Source organism: Clarias gariepinus, chromosome 25, assembly GCF_024256425.1.
Source record: "Clarias gariepinus isolate MV-2021 ecotype Netherlands chromosome 25, CGAR_prim_01v2, whole genome shotgun sequence".
NCBI classification, from domain to species: Eukaryota; Metazoa; Chordata; class Actinopteri; order Siluriformes; family Clariidae; genus Clarias; species Clarias gariepinus.
The window spans coordinates 24,958,129-24,976,138 of record NC_071124.1 but is presented as its reverse complement, the minus strand read 5'-3'; positions in this window follow the sequence as shown (position 1 = coordinate 24,976,138).

Genomic DNA, 18,010 nt, shown 5'->3' with positions numbered 1-18,010 from the left:
CGACGGACGAAGTGTTGGGCTGACGGGGTCTCCACCTCCATTTCTTGGACTGGGAAGAGTGGAGGTTGGTAACCTAAGCAGCACTGGAACGTGGACAAGCCTGTCGACGCGGAGGGCAGAGAGTTGTGGGCATATTTGACCCAAGAGAGAAACTTGCTGAGTCCCAGGTCGTCATGCAGCGGAGGGAGACCTCTAGTGCTTGGTTCATACGCTCAATCTCTCAATTGGACTGGGGATGGAAACCTGACGATAGGGTGGGAGTGGACCTGACGAGCCTGCAAAACGCACCCCAAAAACGCAAGGTGAACTGAGGACCCTGGTCTGACACAATGTCTTTGGGGAGGCCATAGAGCCAAAATACATGGAGGACGAGTAGTTCTGCGGTCTCCTTGGCAGATGGCAGCTTAGGAAGGGGCACAAGGTGCACCGATTTGGAAAAGCGGTCCACGATGGTCATGATGCAGTTGTAGGCCGGTGACAAAATCAACTGCAATGTGGGACCAAGGGCGTCAAAGAACCGGTAGAGGTCTGAGAAGGCCAGCAGTCGGCCGGTTGTCCTTCTTACAACAGGGGCAGATGTCGCTGGCTGCCACGAATCTGGGCACGTCCCACCTCAACGTGGACCACCAGAATCGTTGCTGGATAATGAAGTGAGTTCGAGCAGCGCCTGGGTGGCAAGATAGCTTGGATCTGTGGGCCCACTCCAGAACTTGTGAGCGGAGGCAAAGGGGGAACGAAGAGACGGTTGGGTGGAACATCACTAGGTCTGGGCTCCTGAGCCAGGACGTGCCGAACCTTGCTCTCTATGTCCAGTTCCATAGCGGCGACGAGGCAGTGGGACGGGAGGATAGTATCTTCCAACGTGGGCTCCTGGGAGGGTGAAAACTGGCGTGAGAAGGCTTCTGGCTTGGAATTCCCTGAGCCTGGCCGGTAGGACAGGATGAAATTAAACCTGGAGAAAAATAGTGACCATCTGGCTTGGCGAGCATCTTGGCAGTGCGTAGATACTCCAGGTTCTTATGGTCAGTCCACACTAGAAATGGTAGCTCAGTCCGCGATGGAGCTGAACCCTCGTATAAAGCGGCGGTAAAAGTTGGCAAACCCCAGGAACCGTTGGAGGTCTCGCCGTGAGGTTGGTGTGGGCCAGCTAATGACAGTCTGGACCTTGGCTGGTTCAATCTCCAACATGGACGGGGAGATGACGAACCCCAGGAAGGTGGTGGAGGATGTGTGAAACTCACAATTCTCCGCTTTGACATAGAGGTTGTTCTCCAAGAGACTCTGTAGCGGTTCCTGACGGTGATTTCGTTAAGGCCCCTGTAATCTATACATGGACGAAGGCACCTGTCTTTTTTTTCACGAAGAAAAAGCCTCCCCCTGTAGGGGAGGAAGATCGGCGGATGATTCCGGCAGCGAGGGCCTCTGTGATGTATGTGTTCATAGATTCTCTCTCTTGGCGAGACAAGGAGTACAGTTGGCCTTTGGTCGGAGAGGTGCCTGGGAGAAGGTCGATGGGGCAGTCGTACCGGCGATGAGGAGGAAGCGACATGGGTCGGGTCCTGCTGAAGACCTGCTGGAGATCGTGATAATGAGCGGATACGTTGGAGATATCTGGGGTGTACTCAGCCTTGGCTGTAGTAGGGAGTGTAGGGAGTGCAGAATGAAGACAGGACGTGGCACAAAAGGGGCTCCAACCCGTGATCACATGTTTGATCCAGTCAATCTGGGGACCGTGAAGAGCTAGACATGGAAGACCGAGGACTAAGGCGGCGTGGGACTTATTAATAACGAAGAAGGAGATCTCCTCAGAGTGGTTCCCAGATGTTCTTAGAGTGACCCCAGCCATCTGTGGGTGATGGCTGGAAGGGGGCTCCCATCTAGAGCTTGGACGGACAGGGGATGATCCAGCGGCGTGCAGGGAACCCACAACGCCTTGGTCATCTCGGAGCTGATCAGATTCCAATCGGAGTCGATAAGCGCCTGGATGGGGTGAGGTTGGCCGCTGATAACTAGTGTTACAGAGAGCAGTGGGCGTGGTTCTGGAAGTTTATTGGGAGAAGCGCCCTCTAGGGCTCCCAGTCTGACTAGAGGGCGCCTCTTTCTAAAGGGCAGTCCCTCAGAATGTGACCTGACCCCTCGCAGTAGAAGCAGGCTCTTTCTAGGCGGCGGCGACGTCTCTCCTCATTGGAGATGCGGGTTCTGCCCAGCTGCATAGGCTCCTCCTGATTAATCTGTGGCAAGGAAAGGAAGGGATGGGCCGACCTGGGGGTGAAGGTCTTCTGGCGGGTGGTGACCTCCGGGGTTGGCTGCCTTGAGCGAAGGCGCGAGTCAATCCTCCCAGCGATATCCATGAGTTCATGGAGGTCAGAAGGAAGTTCACGGGAAACTAACTCATCCTTGAGTGCCTCCGACAGACCTTTCAGGAAGACGTCGGCTAGGGCTCTGTCGTTCCATCCACTTGAGGCAGCTAAGATCCAATGGCATAGTCATATGCAGGCATCTGGAGGCGTTGCATTTGGGCAGTGACGTCAGTGAGCATCTGTCTGGTAGTGACCAGCTCCTCCTGATGTTTACCAAGAGAGCGCCTTGATTCTCCAGCACCTGTCTCATCCTGTCTAATCCTGCTGGATTCATGGTATTGCCAGATTATTCTGTGAGGATCTGTCACGAAGAGACGTGGTGTCCGTCGGTTCGCAGAGGCGGATCCAGACGCAGGTGCAGGAACGAGGCGTTGACTGGTCGAGGATAAATGAGCGCGTGCAAAGCAGACAAATCCGCTGGCGCTGAAATCGTGCCGCGAGCGTGGCGCTGGGTTGAAGTCAGGGAGAGCGCGCGTTGGATAGTGAGCCAGGAAATCCGTCAGCGTGGTGTTTGTGCTGGGACGTGAAGATAAGCCGTAGTCGTGGAAGCGCGCGTTGGGTCGTGAGCCGTAAAGTCCGTCAGCGTGGTGTCTGTGCCAAGACGTGAAGACGAGCCGTAGTCGAGAGAGCGCGCGTTGGGTCGTGAGCCGGGAAGTCAGTCAGCGCGGTGTCTGTGCCGAGACGTGAAGATAAGCCATATTCGAGAGAGCACACGTTGGGTCGTGAGCCATGTAATCCGTCAGGGTAGCAAACAAATCAGACTCGAAAGGCGAGGAGAAGAGAAATGAGAAGCGGAAAACAACTTGGCAATGTGAAGGCTATTAAAGTAACCGCGAGAAAACTGGTTCGAGATACACAATAATCTGGCAAAGACCTGGTGCACTGCGCTTTCTTATAAGCTCAGGGAAATCAGCACTGAATGAGAAACCGGTGTGCAGGCGGGGCGGAGTGGGGGCGTGAAAGTGACATGACAGCGTGGGAAAACAAGGGTGCGTGATGAAGAGCATGACAGCGTGGGAACGGAAATGTCCAATGACAGGAGTAGTATGGAGTTAATTATGTGCCAAAATTTAACAAACAAACACAATCTGCTTTGCAAAGAAAAAAACGACTTTCTCACAAATGCAGCGCTTTGCAAACAAACACAATGTGCTTTGCAAATAAAAAAAATCGACTTTCTCACAAATGCATCCACGGTATTTTCTCACAAATGCACCCCACCGTATTTTTTCACAAATGCACCCAACCTTATTTTCTCACAAATGCACCCAACCTATTTTCTCACAAATGCAATGGAGCAACTTCCTCTTCCAAAACAGCAGATGGCACTATCGGTCAATTTACTCTATTCTCCCGAGACCTCAAACGTCAAATTTATGAAGTAAATTGAATGATAGCGTCAACTGCTGTTGCTCCATTGCATTTGTGAGAAAATAGGTTGGGTGCATTTGTGAGAAAATAGGTTGGGTGCATTTGTGAGAAAATACGGTGGGTGCATTTGCGAGAAAATACGGTGGGTGCATTTGTGAGAAAGTCTATTTTTTTTCTCTGCAAAGCAAATTGTGTTTGTTTGCAAAACCCTGCATTTGGGGAAAAAGTAGATTTTTTTTCTTTGCAAAGCAGATTGTGTTTGTTTGCAAAACGCTGCATTTGTGAGAAAGTAGATTTTTTTTCTTTGCAAAGCAGATTGTGTTTGTTTGTTAAATTTTGGCACGTAATTAACTCCATACACACCATTTCCAGCCCCTAGGACAAAACGAGAACTCGACTCGATCCCTTTTGTGTGGTCTGCTACTTGTCAAGATGCATTTAATGTTGTGAAGCGATTGCTGCACAGTGCACCTTTAGTAACCCCTTCCAACTTGCGGTAGATGCCAGTGGTACCGGGATGGGTGCAGTACTCACCCAAGAAAATGCGCATGGTATCGATTACCCTGTGAGTTTCTTCTCCTGTAAATTTAATCGTTGCCAGCTTAACTATAGTACCATTGAGAAGGAAGCTCTTGCCCTCTTACTTGCATTTCAGCATTTTAAGGTGTATATTGGATCCAGTTCTGAACCCATAGTGGTGTTTACTGATCACAACCCACTCGTGTTCTTACAACGTATGACTAATAGTAAACAACGACTCATGCGCTGGGCCATAATTGTGCAGGGATTCAATATTGATATTCGACATAAAAAGGGATCTGAAAACATTGTATCAGACACTTTATCTCGCTGTGAGTCTGAGTAAGGATTGAACTTGATGTTCAATCCTAAGGGGGAGGGTGTTACATCCCTGACGTATTATATACATACACTACCGTTCAGAAGTTTTAGAACACTTGCAAATTTCTTTGTTTTTGTTTAGTGATTTATTTTCTACATTCTACAACAATACTGGGGATTCCAAAACTCTAAAATAACACATATGGGATTAGGTAATTACGTAACAACAAGAGCTAGTTGTTATTTTAAGACACAGAGGTCAGTCTTTCTGTAGTTCTTGCAGGGAACAGTATTGTCAAGTGCATTTGCAAAATCCGTCAAGCACCATAATGAAACTGGCTCTCATAAAGGCCATCCCAGGAGGGCGAGACCAAAACCTACTTCTGCCTCAGACGAAAAGTTCATTTAGAGTTATCAGCCTGAAAAATGAACAATTAACAGCACCTCAGTTTAGAGGAAGTAGCAGAAACATCTCACCATTAACCGTTCAAAGGAGATTAATAAATTTTTGGACGCCTTCAGCATTCCTTTACAATGTCGAAAGAAATAAAAATCAGGAACCATCATGGAGTTAGAGAGTGTTCTAAAACTTTTGAACGGTAGTGTATATATTTTTTATATTATTCCGTGTTGCCTGCTCTCTTGGGTGTGTTTTTCTCTCTCTGTTTGTAAAGCAGGTTTAATTGGCCTCTATTGTGGAGAGGGGTGCTGATTGGAGGATCGGTCAGTGATGTGTGCCTTACTCAAGCCTCCTTTATCTCTATTGGACAAGCACTTCCTGAACCTGTGTGCCTTACTCCTGCCTCCTGTATCTCTATTGGACTAGCACTTTACGCAACTGTATTTAAACGCCATCCTGCCTGCTGCTCGAGAGACACCTGCTTGACTTGTTATGGTGTTTTGCTGGTGTATATTGGACTTATTGTGTATTGTTGCTCTTTTCGACCTCGATTTTTGTTATTGCCCTTTATACTGTACATAACTTTGTATACTGTGTAAATATCATCCTGTACATAGTGGTAAATAGGGAGTCAACTCCCTTTTTGTCCTCCGCTCTTTTTCTCCTGGTTATGCTAATTGGGTAATAACAGGAAATTATTTATTATATAATAATAATAACAGGAAATTGGGTAAGACTCAATGTATTTTGGTATGTTTTTGTTGTTAGGTTAGGTAGACTTTTGTATCTCTAGGTAGTGGGGTTGGTTTATTATTTTGGCATGGTCGGCTCCTGAAGATATTACCATCTTTGCAAATATTTGAAGCACATGTACATAAGTATTCACAACCTTCGCCAAAATTGAGCTCAGGCGCATCCTGTTTCCCCTGATCATCCTTGATATGTTTCTGCAGCTTAATTGGAGTCCACTTGTGGTAAATTCAGTTGATTGGACATGATTTGGAGAAACACACACCTGTCTATGTAAGGTCCCACAGTTGACGGTTCATGTCAGAGCACAAACCAAGCATTAAGTCAAAGGAATTGTCTGTAGACAGGATTGCCTCGAGGCACAAATCTAGGAAAGGTTACAGAAAAATTTCTGCTGCTTTAAGGGTCCCAATGAGCCCAGTGGCCTCCATCATCCGTAAGTGGAAGAAGTTCGAAACCACCAGGACTCTTCCTAGAGCTGGCCTTTTGGCAAACTCCAGACGGGCTGCCATGTGCCTTTTACTAAGAAGTGGCTTCCATCTGGCCGCTCTACCATATAGGCCTGAGCTGGTTTCTCGAAAGCTTCTTATCGCTAAATAGTTCTTAAGTTGTAACTTAACCTCTCTCTTAACGTTATGGCGCATTTTCCAAAACATTCGTACGCTAAGTATCTCTTAGGTAAGTCACACGTTCGTAAGGTTGGTCTGGACCAACCTTAACTCACTCTTAGCGTAGTTTCAGCTCAAGACGCTAGTCGTGCATATGGAAGCACATTATGGCACGTTATTAAAGTCGTATTAATGATGGAATATACTGTAAGCCTGTTTAAGATTTTTTTTTTTTATTTTTTTTTTTTTTTATTTCCTGTCCAATTCTTTTTTCCCCGATTTTCTCCTCAATCTAGTCGTGGTCAATTACTCCCTGTCACTAGGGGGCTCCCACACACATCAAGGCTACTACAACCACTCAGTCGGGAGGACGAAAGCTATCCCGTGTTTCCTTCGAACCACGTGACGCGAGCCGACCGCATCTTTTCGAACTGCTCGCTCACGCACCGTTAGGGGCGGAGTAACACACTCGGAGGAAAGCGCTAGCCGCTCCTTTCGTGTGCGCGAGCTTACAGACGCCCCTGATTGGCTGTAGCGCCGTGACTAATGTGGGAGCACAAGTACCTCTCATCCCTCCCCCCTGAGAGAGCTCGGCCAATTAGCTCTCTCTGTGCCTCCGGCTGTGAGAGGAAAACAGCATCACCCGGGGTTCGAACCAGCGAACTCCGGATGATAGGGCGAGCGCTTTACCACTGCGGCACTTGGGGGCCTTAAGATTTTTTTTTTTTTTTTTTTTTGATATCAGAACTAATAGAGTGACTTTAAATTATCCTATTTTATAATCTGACTAATGCACTAAAATTGGCGAGCACTTTTAATATTAAACAGGTGGCAAACAATTTGGCAGTGATACAGCGTGTTGTTGTGTTAAACTGAAGACGGAGCAGTCCGCAGAGCCACGAGGTTCATGTAAATTTTGCCTTTAGACAAAACTTCAGCCCTTTTCATATTTTTCCTGAGGTGGCTATTTTTCATGATTCAAATTCAAATTTTATTTGTCACATACACAGTCATACACAGTACGATATGCAGTGAAATGCTTGTACGACCGCCAGTGACCTTAAAAAAGAAAATAAAAACTATATATAAGAAATAAATATTAAAGGTCCTACACATCATATTTTTCATTAAATGTTAATATGATCTTTAGGGTCCTAATGAAAAGTTTGTATTATACGTTAATTAAAAATTCAAAATCATTGTGTAAAAAAAACACTAATTTTACCTGGTAAAAACTAGCTCTGTTCTGGATTATACGCTGGATTATAGAGCCTGAGCCTGTTTTCTTCAGTCGTTTTTGGTTTGATTTAAGTACGGAACCTACGTGGAAGTTTTAATATCCCCTGACAACGCAGAAATTAAAAGAATGAACATGCATCGACTCGATTTGTCTTTCTCATCACTGCATGGGCATGAATTAACGGGCTGCGCTGCCGCAAGCAACAACAACAAAAACCGGAGAAGCTTACTGAGAGAGATACGGACGCGATGTGTTTACTGATGTGTTTACATGACTTCTTAATCTTCGACAGACATCGTTATAAACCATCTAACTTAACAAAGGTAAGCATAATATAGTTTTCCGACTACGTACACAGTTTGCAACTAGACCTTAATGCATTTTTTATTATAAACGGGCGATTAGGGATTATATAGAGATGGATGTACATAGAGAAGAAGCCATAACCATGTTCTATGAGAGTTAACTTACACTCCGCATTCATCGTGATTATTAGAAAAGGCGATCTGCAAAGAGTCATAGTAAAACAAATCACACTCAACGAGCCTGGTGAAGATGAAGCAGGAACACGAAGTGTTAGTACAGATCCATTTTTTAGGAGCAGCTTCCTAGTAAAACCTGCTTTATATTGACCCGCGTTTATAAAGCAGTCTGGTGAAAAATGATTATCGCAAACATGAACGCATTTAGGTAGATCAGCGGGGACGTTAGCTTCAAAAACTAAATTCAGCCACTGCATCCTCAGTGGCTCAGATACCTACCCCTAGGTAGGTACCCTAGGTCACTAACCCTAGGTAGTGAATGACGACTGCTGTGTTTGCTATTACACCCAACAACTATACACAACACTCGCTTAGGCAACATTTTGCTCCAGCGGCGAAAAACAATGGCCGACAGCTTCTTCTCACTCGGGGCGGGTCTTTGCTAAAACACCAGTGTCAATCAACTAGTGTAGGAGCGGCCTCTGTCGGTTTGGCGTCACATCGACAGGCATTTGTGATTGGCCTGATTTCAGAAGGGGGATGTTATTGTAATAAATGAAAAGAAAACCACTGGGAGGCTCTTTATCATCGTAGAGTGGTTGTGTACGCATTTTCCCAACACACAGTTCAGTCCAAACAGCTTAAAAAAGTGCATGTAGGCCTGTATGACCCCTTTAATAAAAAGAAATGAAATACAGAGGAAAATAAATGTAACTAGTAAAATTAACAAACTGTACAAATAAGGGCATGTAAAAATATCACAAAATATAGAAAAATAGGAATATGGGGGGAAATATATATAAAATTTTTAAATGTTTTAAAGTGGCATTAAAATGTTAATTCAAAGAGAATACTGTATCCCTACAAACCTGTGGGGACAAAGGTGCTTCTTTGGCGGCCCATTTGGCAACTTCATCAGCTAAACAATTACCTAAAACCTCTTCAGAGTCACCAGATTTATGACCTTTGACCGTCACTATAGCCAATTGCGATGGGGGTAAACTAGCCTGTAAAAGATTAAGACAAGATTAGCATGTGACATGTTTCCAAAATCATGTGTGACATCATAAGCATAAAGAGCCACTGTATCATATTAAGAATATGCCTGGCAGGGCTCATATTATATAATGGGATGGTCTGAGGCATCTGGTGAGCTGCGGAGCAGAAGAAACAATCATTTTCGATATCTCTCTTTTTCTTTCTACACTCCTGTTCCCAATGTCCTGATTTATTACAGTATCTGCAAATTGTTTCTTTACAGTGACGTTCCCAGTGTCCTTGTCCATTGCAGTTTCTGCATATAATAGTGTGGCATTTAACAGGTTTCTTTGAACCATTAGCACTTATTGTAGGTGATGTGTGATTAGATTTTCCTCTGAGCGAGGCAATAAAATTGCTTTTAACATCCAGATCACATACCATTCTTCCCATGAGTTGTATGGCAGGTTAGTGTCCGGTCCCTGCTAGAAAAATTTTAAGAGATTTAGCAGAATTGCGATCTAGATTATTAACGAAGAAAGTCCCTGTGTAAAAACCATGCAGTTTTTAATTTTTAATATTGTTTAATTCCTAAAACCTACTCCTGTCGAATAGGTGACACAAAAGGTTTAATAAAATTCCAAATCCTTAATTATACATCCAATCATTAGGAGTAAGAGACTGTTTGGAACGACCATTTCCTATTTTGTTAGTAAGTTACAGTTAGTAAACAAACCAAGCTTATCGAAGTTAAGCGGACACTTTAAGCTTTTTTGCTTTTTTGCGTGTGACGTTCGAACAGAGTGTATCAGAATCTATTTAAAACTGAAGAATACTGTAATTTATAAGTGTATTATCAAAATGTGCAATATCTCCGCGTTCCTGATAACACTACCAGGAATATGGATTCTATTTCAAATCTCACGTGCCTCTACACCTTTGGAGATTATCCACACATTTATCAAATGCCAATATAGTGAATTAATAAGGCATTCAGACAATCTATCTGAGAACACTCTCAGAAAAACGAACCTCAGGTGCACCGGGCTGAGTTCGCACGCCTCTACGTCAGGGAGACAATAAAACTCATGCACATCCCACGTGTATAACTGCAACTGCACGCCACTCCCTGTTCCAAAGAACACTCTAAGGAATATGGCCATAACCAATTAATGTATTTATTTTCTAACCACGCACCTCTACGCCAGGGCCAGCTTATACACAAAGTGCACGCTACAAATGCCTCACTAAATAACTAATATTGTAATGCATAAATTACGTCAACAACAAAAGTTAGTGAACGTAGAACTTTTTAAAACACCCCCGAAGTAGCACGAAGTAGCAAAGTTTCTTTTTCCAAAATATACCCCAAATATACGCCAATTTACCACGTAAAATGAACTATTGGTTCAAAAACTTTTCTGACCAAGAAAGGAAGTACAATAGCAAAAATAATGCTTAACTTACCTTCCTGGAGAGAAAAGGTTAGACGAGCCCCCAGATTGTAAAGTTTTTTCAAAGTTACGTAGTAGGAGAGTCAAATTGCTCGGTCTGTCCGCTGTGCACCGGTAAGCTTCTCTGGCACCAGGAGAGACTCAGTCAAACACACACACACACACGTTGTCTGTCAGAAAGGTCTCTGTTTATTAACAGCAAAAGATGGGGTTTTTATATGTTTGACCAAACGCCTGTGCCATAGACATATGTTACTACAAAGAACATGAACCATTGTAAATGTCCTGGTGAGATCCTGAAGAATCAAAGGAGAGGAAGATAGAGAGGTGTCCGTCCAGAGACAGATCACAAAATGTTGGCTCGAGTTAGGGGGAGAGGGGGAAGGAGACAGAGGGGGAGGGGGGGGGGGAGACATAAAGAGACAATGGGTAGGTGAGCGTGGGAGCGTTCACACCTTAAAGAGCAGATCCAAGAGGAGACAGGAAGATAGCAGCAGGAAAGATTTAACACGTTAATATCAGATCTATGAGGAAGAGAGCAAGAGAGTAGAAATTACTCCTTTATATATAAAATAATTCTAACAGTCAAGGAGCTTGGTGCGGATGATGCACTCAGCTGATCGCACCACCCTCTGTGGAGCTCGTCTGTCCTGCATGGTGCTGTTTCCAAACCAGGTCGTATTGTTTCCGTCAGGATGCTCTCTATGGTACAGGTGTAGAAATTCCTGAGCACCTTAGAGGGCCGTCTAAAGTCTCTCAAGCGTCTGAGGTTGTAGAGGCGCTGCCAGGCCTTTTTCACCACAGTGTTGATGTGACAGGACCATGACAGGTCCTGCGTGATGTAAACACCGAGGTATCAGAAGCTGTCCACTCTCTCCACTGGGCTCCTGTTGATGATGGGGGTCTGGTAGTTCCTCTCCTGCTTTATACTGAAGTCCACTATCAGCTCCTTTGTCTTGCTGACGTTCAGGAGGAGATTGTTCCTCTGGCACCAGTTCTCCAGATTTACAATCTTTTCTAGATAGGCCGACTCATTATTGTTGGTGATCAGGCCCACCACGACAATGTCGTCAGCAAACTTGATGATGGCGGTGGAGTTGGTAGTGGCCACGTGGTAGTGGCCAGTCGTGGGTGTACAAAGAGTACAGCAGGGGGCTCAGAACACAACCCTGGGGGGCTCCAGTACTGAGAGTGAGTGAGGCTGAGACATGTCCGCCCATCCTCACTGCCTGTGGTCTGCCAGTCAGAAAATTGGAGATCCACTGACACATTGATGAGCTGAGTCCCAGGTGCTCCAGCTTGGTGGTGAGTGTGGAGGGAATTATGGTATTAAATGCAGAGCTGTAGTCGATGAACTTAGTCGTGACTGTAGTTTCCTCCCGTAGCGCTGCTTCGCCTATTTTACCGCCTTCCGGACGCTGTATGACGCAGCCTTGTATGGTTCCATGTCCCCCGACGCAAGTCCCATGTTGTAGGCAGCAGTGCGAGATCCCAGAGCGTCGCGGATGGTTTTATCCACCCACGGCTTCTGGTTGGGAAACTTTCTGATAGTCTTTTTCTCCACTGTATCATCCGCTAGTTTCCCGATGAATCCCACAACCGCTTCCGTAAACACGCTGACATCATCACCTGAGCTGTTTCTGAACATGCCCCAGTCTGCGTCATCGAGTGCGTCCTGTAACGCGGCCACCGATTGGTCCATCCAGCGCGTGACCTCCCTCTGAACCGGAACTTCCTGTTTCAGCCTTTGTTTGTATTTTGGCATGAGGAAGATGGCGGCATGGTCGGATTTACCAAACGGAGGGCGAGATTGTGCCTTGTAGCCGTCCTTGACTGTAGTGTAACAGTGGTCCAGTGTCCTTTTACCCCTGGTGGGGCAAGTGATATGTTGATGAAAGTTCAGCGCTGCGCGTTTGAGGTTGGCACTGTTAAAGTCCCCCTCCACAATAAGCGCAGCGTCCCGGTGTTGTGTCTGGTGTTGTGTGAGTGCCTCATGCAGCTCGCATAAGGCAGTGTCCGTGTACGCTTGGGGTGGAATATAAATGGCGCTGATTATGACCGATGTGAACTCCCGAGGTAGATGAAAAGGACGACATATGATGGACAGTAGTTTCAGATTTGGTGTGCAGAAGCGTGTGGGAGGAACAACGCTCGCGCTGTTGCACCAGCACTGTTCACCATTAAGCACACGCCGCCTCCCCTTGACTTCCCCGAGGCCCGCGTCCTGTCCATGCGGTGAACTGAGAAGAACTCGGCCGGCTGGATGGCGTGGTCTGGCACCGCTGAGTTCAGCCATGTCTCAGTGAAGCAGAGGAGGTTGCAGTCCTGAATGTCTCTCTGGAACTTTATCCTGGCCCTGAGGTCATCGGGCATGTTTTCCAGTGACTGGACGTTGGCGAGCAGGATGCTAGGCAGAGGTGTGTGGTGTGCACGAGCTCTCAGCCTGTTCCTGACGCCGGCTCGTTTCCCTCGGGGCCGCCGCTTTGCGTCGCGTCCTTTGTTGTCCCTCAGGATCTCACTCGGCCAGCTCGGATCCGGAGTTAAAAATGTTGAATTGTGAGTACATTGTATACCAATAGAAACAAGAGTGTCTCTATCATAACAAATGTACACCATGGTGGTAATTTTGCCGATTTTAAAACACTGAAAACAAACTTAAAAAACAAAAACAGAGATGTGATTACGTTTCCATCCAAGCTTGCAGAACTTCGCGGAACTCGGCGGGCAATCGCGGCAGCTCACGGCTAACATCGCATCTCATCGTGAGTCAAAGCGCATACAGTAGGTGAGATAGGGGTATTAGGCACCGTGAGCCGCCTCGAGTTACTGCCCGGGGTTCCACGAAGATCTGCAAGGTCCGTGAGCTTCCGCATGTTAAACATGTTGAATCTTTTTGCGTGGTAAAATGTAAACTTAACCACGGCACCAAAACTCGCGCTGAATCATGATGAACCATACTTACGGCCACCGCGCGAAACCGTCTGGATGAGATACTGTAGGGGAATTAAACCTGTACTCTGTCATCTCATCGTATTCATTCCATAAGTGCGCTTTACAACCCCAACCACTGACATGCTTCACATTGTTTCTGAAGCTGTTGAAGAGTGTTGTCAGCTGTTTGTCAATCAACTATGATTGTATACTCGGTTTGTTTCACTGTCACTACAGGTTACATTAAAATATTAGCGACAGTTTGGTGATTTTATTTAGATATTTGTCTATTATGGCATGCTAATAATAAGTTAACCCATGTCGAAATAAACATTATTAAAAGAATTTAGTGCCATGTTTAATTTACATAGAAAGTGCCGTCTTTCTTAACACTGTCATGCAAAAAGAGTGAAAAATCGATTCCTGAGCAACTGATGTCGGCTAATTCAGGACCTTCACTGTAGACAGCGCCACTGACGAGTTCAATAAATAAAGTAACTTTACTAAGAAAAAATATACAAAATGATACAAATATATATATAACAACACCAAAAAAAGCAGAGCCATATTAATATACAGTTCAATTCAATTCAATTTTATTTGTACAGCGCTTTTAAAAATTGACATTGTCACAAAGCAGCTTTACACAATTTAACAATTTTGTATGTATGAAATGTGAATGTGTATGAATCAAAATGATAAGACCCTCAAAGGCCCTGATGAGCAAGCCGAGGACGATGGCAACAGTGGCAAGGAAAAACTCCCAGTGACGGTAATAGGAAGAAACTGTGAGATGAACTAGACTCAACAGGGAACCCATCCTCATCTGGGTGATAAGGATAGCAGGGATTGATCTGCATCATACTGTGTGAGACTGGAAGCTCGATATAACAGGAGATGTGTTAAAGTCAAAATGGAGTCCAGTTGGTTATTGGAGGCTCAGGTAGACTGTAGGAAACTCCAGTCCTGAACTGTCGAGCGACTGAAGTCACAAGTCCTTAGAGAACAGCTGTCTGCATCAGCCAAGGACAGGACCGTCTTCATGGTAAAGTTGAACCGTCCGCAGTCACCACACACATCCCAGACAGCATCCCCCACAGGGGGGCGTCCACGTGACAAGATCTCCAACCAGAAGAGGGACACCAGGACGAGTCAGAGAGGTCCAGAGGGCAGAGGGGGTCTGGATCACTGGCAGCTCAGGAGCGACATGCATAGCTTGACAGAGAGACAGGTAGATGCACAGACAGGGGAGAAGAGAAAGAAGAGGAGAGAGCAGAAGAGAAGAAGAGTTGGCAGTCCGGTCTGGTCACAGTCAAACAATGTATAATGTCAATGTATATTTACTGTAGAGTGCAAGCAGAGACTCCGGCAGGACTAACTATGACATCATAACTGAAAGGGAGAGCCAGAAGGAAACACAGACATGAGTGTCAACAATCCTGAGTGATCAGTGAGAGTGGGGAGGACAGCATCTAAACATACCAGTTCACCATAATACTTTACATCCATGAGTCCCCCAGACCTGCTCCTTTACCTAAGGCTAATCTGTTTATAAAAATGCTTGGCTAAATAAATAGGTTTTTAGCCTGGACTTAAACACTGAGACTGTGTCTGAGTCCCGAACATTAATTGGAAGACTATTCCATAACTTTGAGAAATGATGATATTCCCAGGAGCGAACAAGGTTTAAACTCATGAGCAACAACACCAGCGTTATCTTCATTAGTATCATTGTGTCGCAAACTCTGCTCGGGACTGTCTCACCTGCATTGAATGACTTGTTTCACAGATGCAAAGACACTTAGAGTCATCCTTCACACAAACACATATACACATTGTCATTTCCCCTCTCCTGTGTAATTGCCCTAAAGCACACAGATATTTTTTCTGGTTTCTGTGGCTTTGTCACTGCAGAAGTCCTGACATTCTACTTGACTCATAAAACTTTGAACTCACACCTTCAGGAAGATCTCTGTCCTCATCTTGGTGGCAGAAAATTTGAAGTTTATCCCAGAACCTTGAGTGTAAGGTAGGATTACACCTGGACAGGATGTTCCCTTTCAAAGGCTACACTCGATGCTGCGTGAAAACGCTATGGGAACATCTTGTCATGTTGCCGGTTGTGAAGCATGTGTGTATCAAAAACGCCAAATTTTTGGCTTTTAAAACCTCGGTCAGGTGACGTCATCTGATAGGACGCACCTGCAGGTTATAAATAGGAGTGAACCGGAAACATTCCTTAGATTTTTGTCTTCACCTAGTTGTGAGCGTGTTGTGTCTAACCAGCAAAATAAGTGTTTACCTCACCGATAATGGCAGAGTTTTAAACGAGATGTCCTTCCGTGTGTATAATCCATATCGGAGGGTGATCTCTACACTTTACTGCTTCGATTAAGTGCTACGCGCGTGCCTCGCATTCCTTAAGATGCCTCGAGCCGCCGTGCATTCCTGGGGCTTAAACTCGTGCATCCGGCAGAGCAGTGAGAGACGGATTTAAAAACTCCTTTCTTTCACGTTCTCATCGGATCGGGAAATTCCTATGTCCACTCTCAAGCGCGCCCTGGCGCTTCTTGTGAATGGGCAGGGATAAACATCCTCTCTTGCTTCCGCGGAGATGGTAATAGCCTCTAAGCATTTAAAAATAAATTAATTAAAATAAAAAAATAAAAAAATTGACGGCAGGTTCTGTCGGGTGGTCGGGGGGCGGAGCCTCAACGACGCTCTCTCCCCTTTTCTTAGCAAGCTCCATATGAGTTAACCCTTTCATGGAGTAAGCTGTATTCATCCCGTGTTTTCCTGCCATCAACCTATTTATTTATTTAAATATAGTTGAGGTAGAAGCGCGGAGTTATATGATGACACCCAGATAGAAGAGACGCTTCCAGGCTGTCTCTCTTTTGGGACATCATCCTTCCTCCATAATACTCTATGTCCATGAGTCCCCCAGACCTGCTCCTTTACCTGAGGCTAATCTATTTATAAAAATGCTTGGCTAAATAAATAGGTTTTTAGCCTGGACTTAAACACTGAGACTGTGTCTGAGTCCCGAATATTAATTGGAAGACTATTCCATAACTTTGAGAAATGATGATATTCCCAGAAGCGAACAAGATTTAAAACCATGAGCAACACCACCAGGGTTATCTTCATTAGTATCATTGTGTCGCAAACTCTGCTCGGGACTGTCTCACCTGCATTGAATGACTTGTTTCACAGATGTAAAGCTATTACTTATTTTCAAGCTGTGTAGACTTTTTATCTTCCCTGGAGGGAAAAGCTTTTCAGGCAGCAGGTCAGGTTGGTGCTCCGTTGCACACCATGGCGGTTTTGCACGCCCACCAGGCTGACCTGCTGAGAGACTTGAGTACTGGCGGGGCTCTGCAAGGTAAGGCGTATTGGACTTATGCGAAGACTTGTCTCTTCGTGCAACAAAGCAGATGGCCCGTGCTATCGGCCGTTTTATGGCTGCTATGGTCTCCGCGGAGAGGCACTGTGGTTGAATCTCAGGAGTATCAAGGAGAAGTATTGTGTATTCCTCCTCGATGCCCCATCTCGCCTCCCGGCCTACTTGGCGATGTCGTTAACTCGGTCGCCACTAGGTTCATGAGGCGGAGTTATATAACAAGCCTTCGGGAAATTCCTTTCCCGCCTTGCTCAAGAGTCGGGACTGTCGGCCACCCAGTCTCGACAGGGTCTGACTGTTGCGAGTCGTGAAACACAAAAGGAGAGTGTTTTTGAGCTGGGCACCCCCTCGCAAGATTGGGGTGCGTCACGCAATCCGCCTCAAAAGAGGTCAGACTGGCATATTGTCTTCACAAAGAAGCCCTGAGGTTTATGTGCCCAGGACCGTGGGGGGTGGCCCCCCAATGGGGAGAGGCACGCAGAATTCCTTTTAAACAATGAAGTGTTCTCCCTGGCACCCCCAGGAGGTTGGTGTTCTTGTTCCGCCACCACTGGTGTTTCGGGCAACTCCAGTCTCCAATAAAATGTTAGTTCTTTGGGTTTTTTCTGCCATGTTTCAGGATGCCGAACATCTAACATCCCCCCCGTTTAACCAAGCCGCTGAGCTTTGCCCCTTTCAGAGAAACTGGCAGCGTGGAAGCTACTGCCAAGTATATCTCCTTGGGTACTAAGCACTGTACAGAGAAACTACAGGATTCAGTTCTCACATCACCCTCCGCGATTCAATAGCGTGGTCTCCACTTCCATGAAACCGGAAAGTGCGGATCTGCTGACAGAAGCTGCTGGAAAATGGGGCCATGTAACATGTTCCCCTACCAGTCAGAGAGTCAGGCTACTACATTCGGTATTTTTTGGTTCCCAAGAGGAACGGGGGGCTGCGTCCAATTTTTTAGATTTTGCGGGCTTTACCGCTATCTAAAAATAAATCAATAGAAATATTGCCACAACACAGGAGGTTCCTGAGGTTCGCTTTCGGGGGCGAAGCTTACCAGTATCGGGTCCTTTCATTTGGTCTAGCTTTTTCACCCGCACATACACAAAAAACATGGATGTAATTCTGGCTCTTACGACTCCAGAGCATCCGTATTGAATTACATGACTGGCTGGCCCAGTCTCAGTAGCTATCGCTTTGAC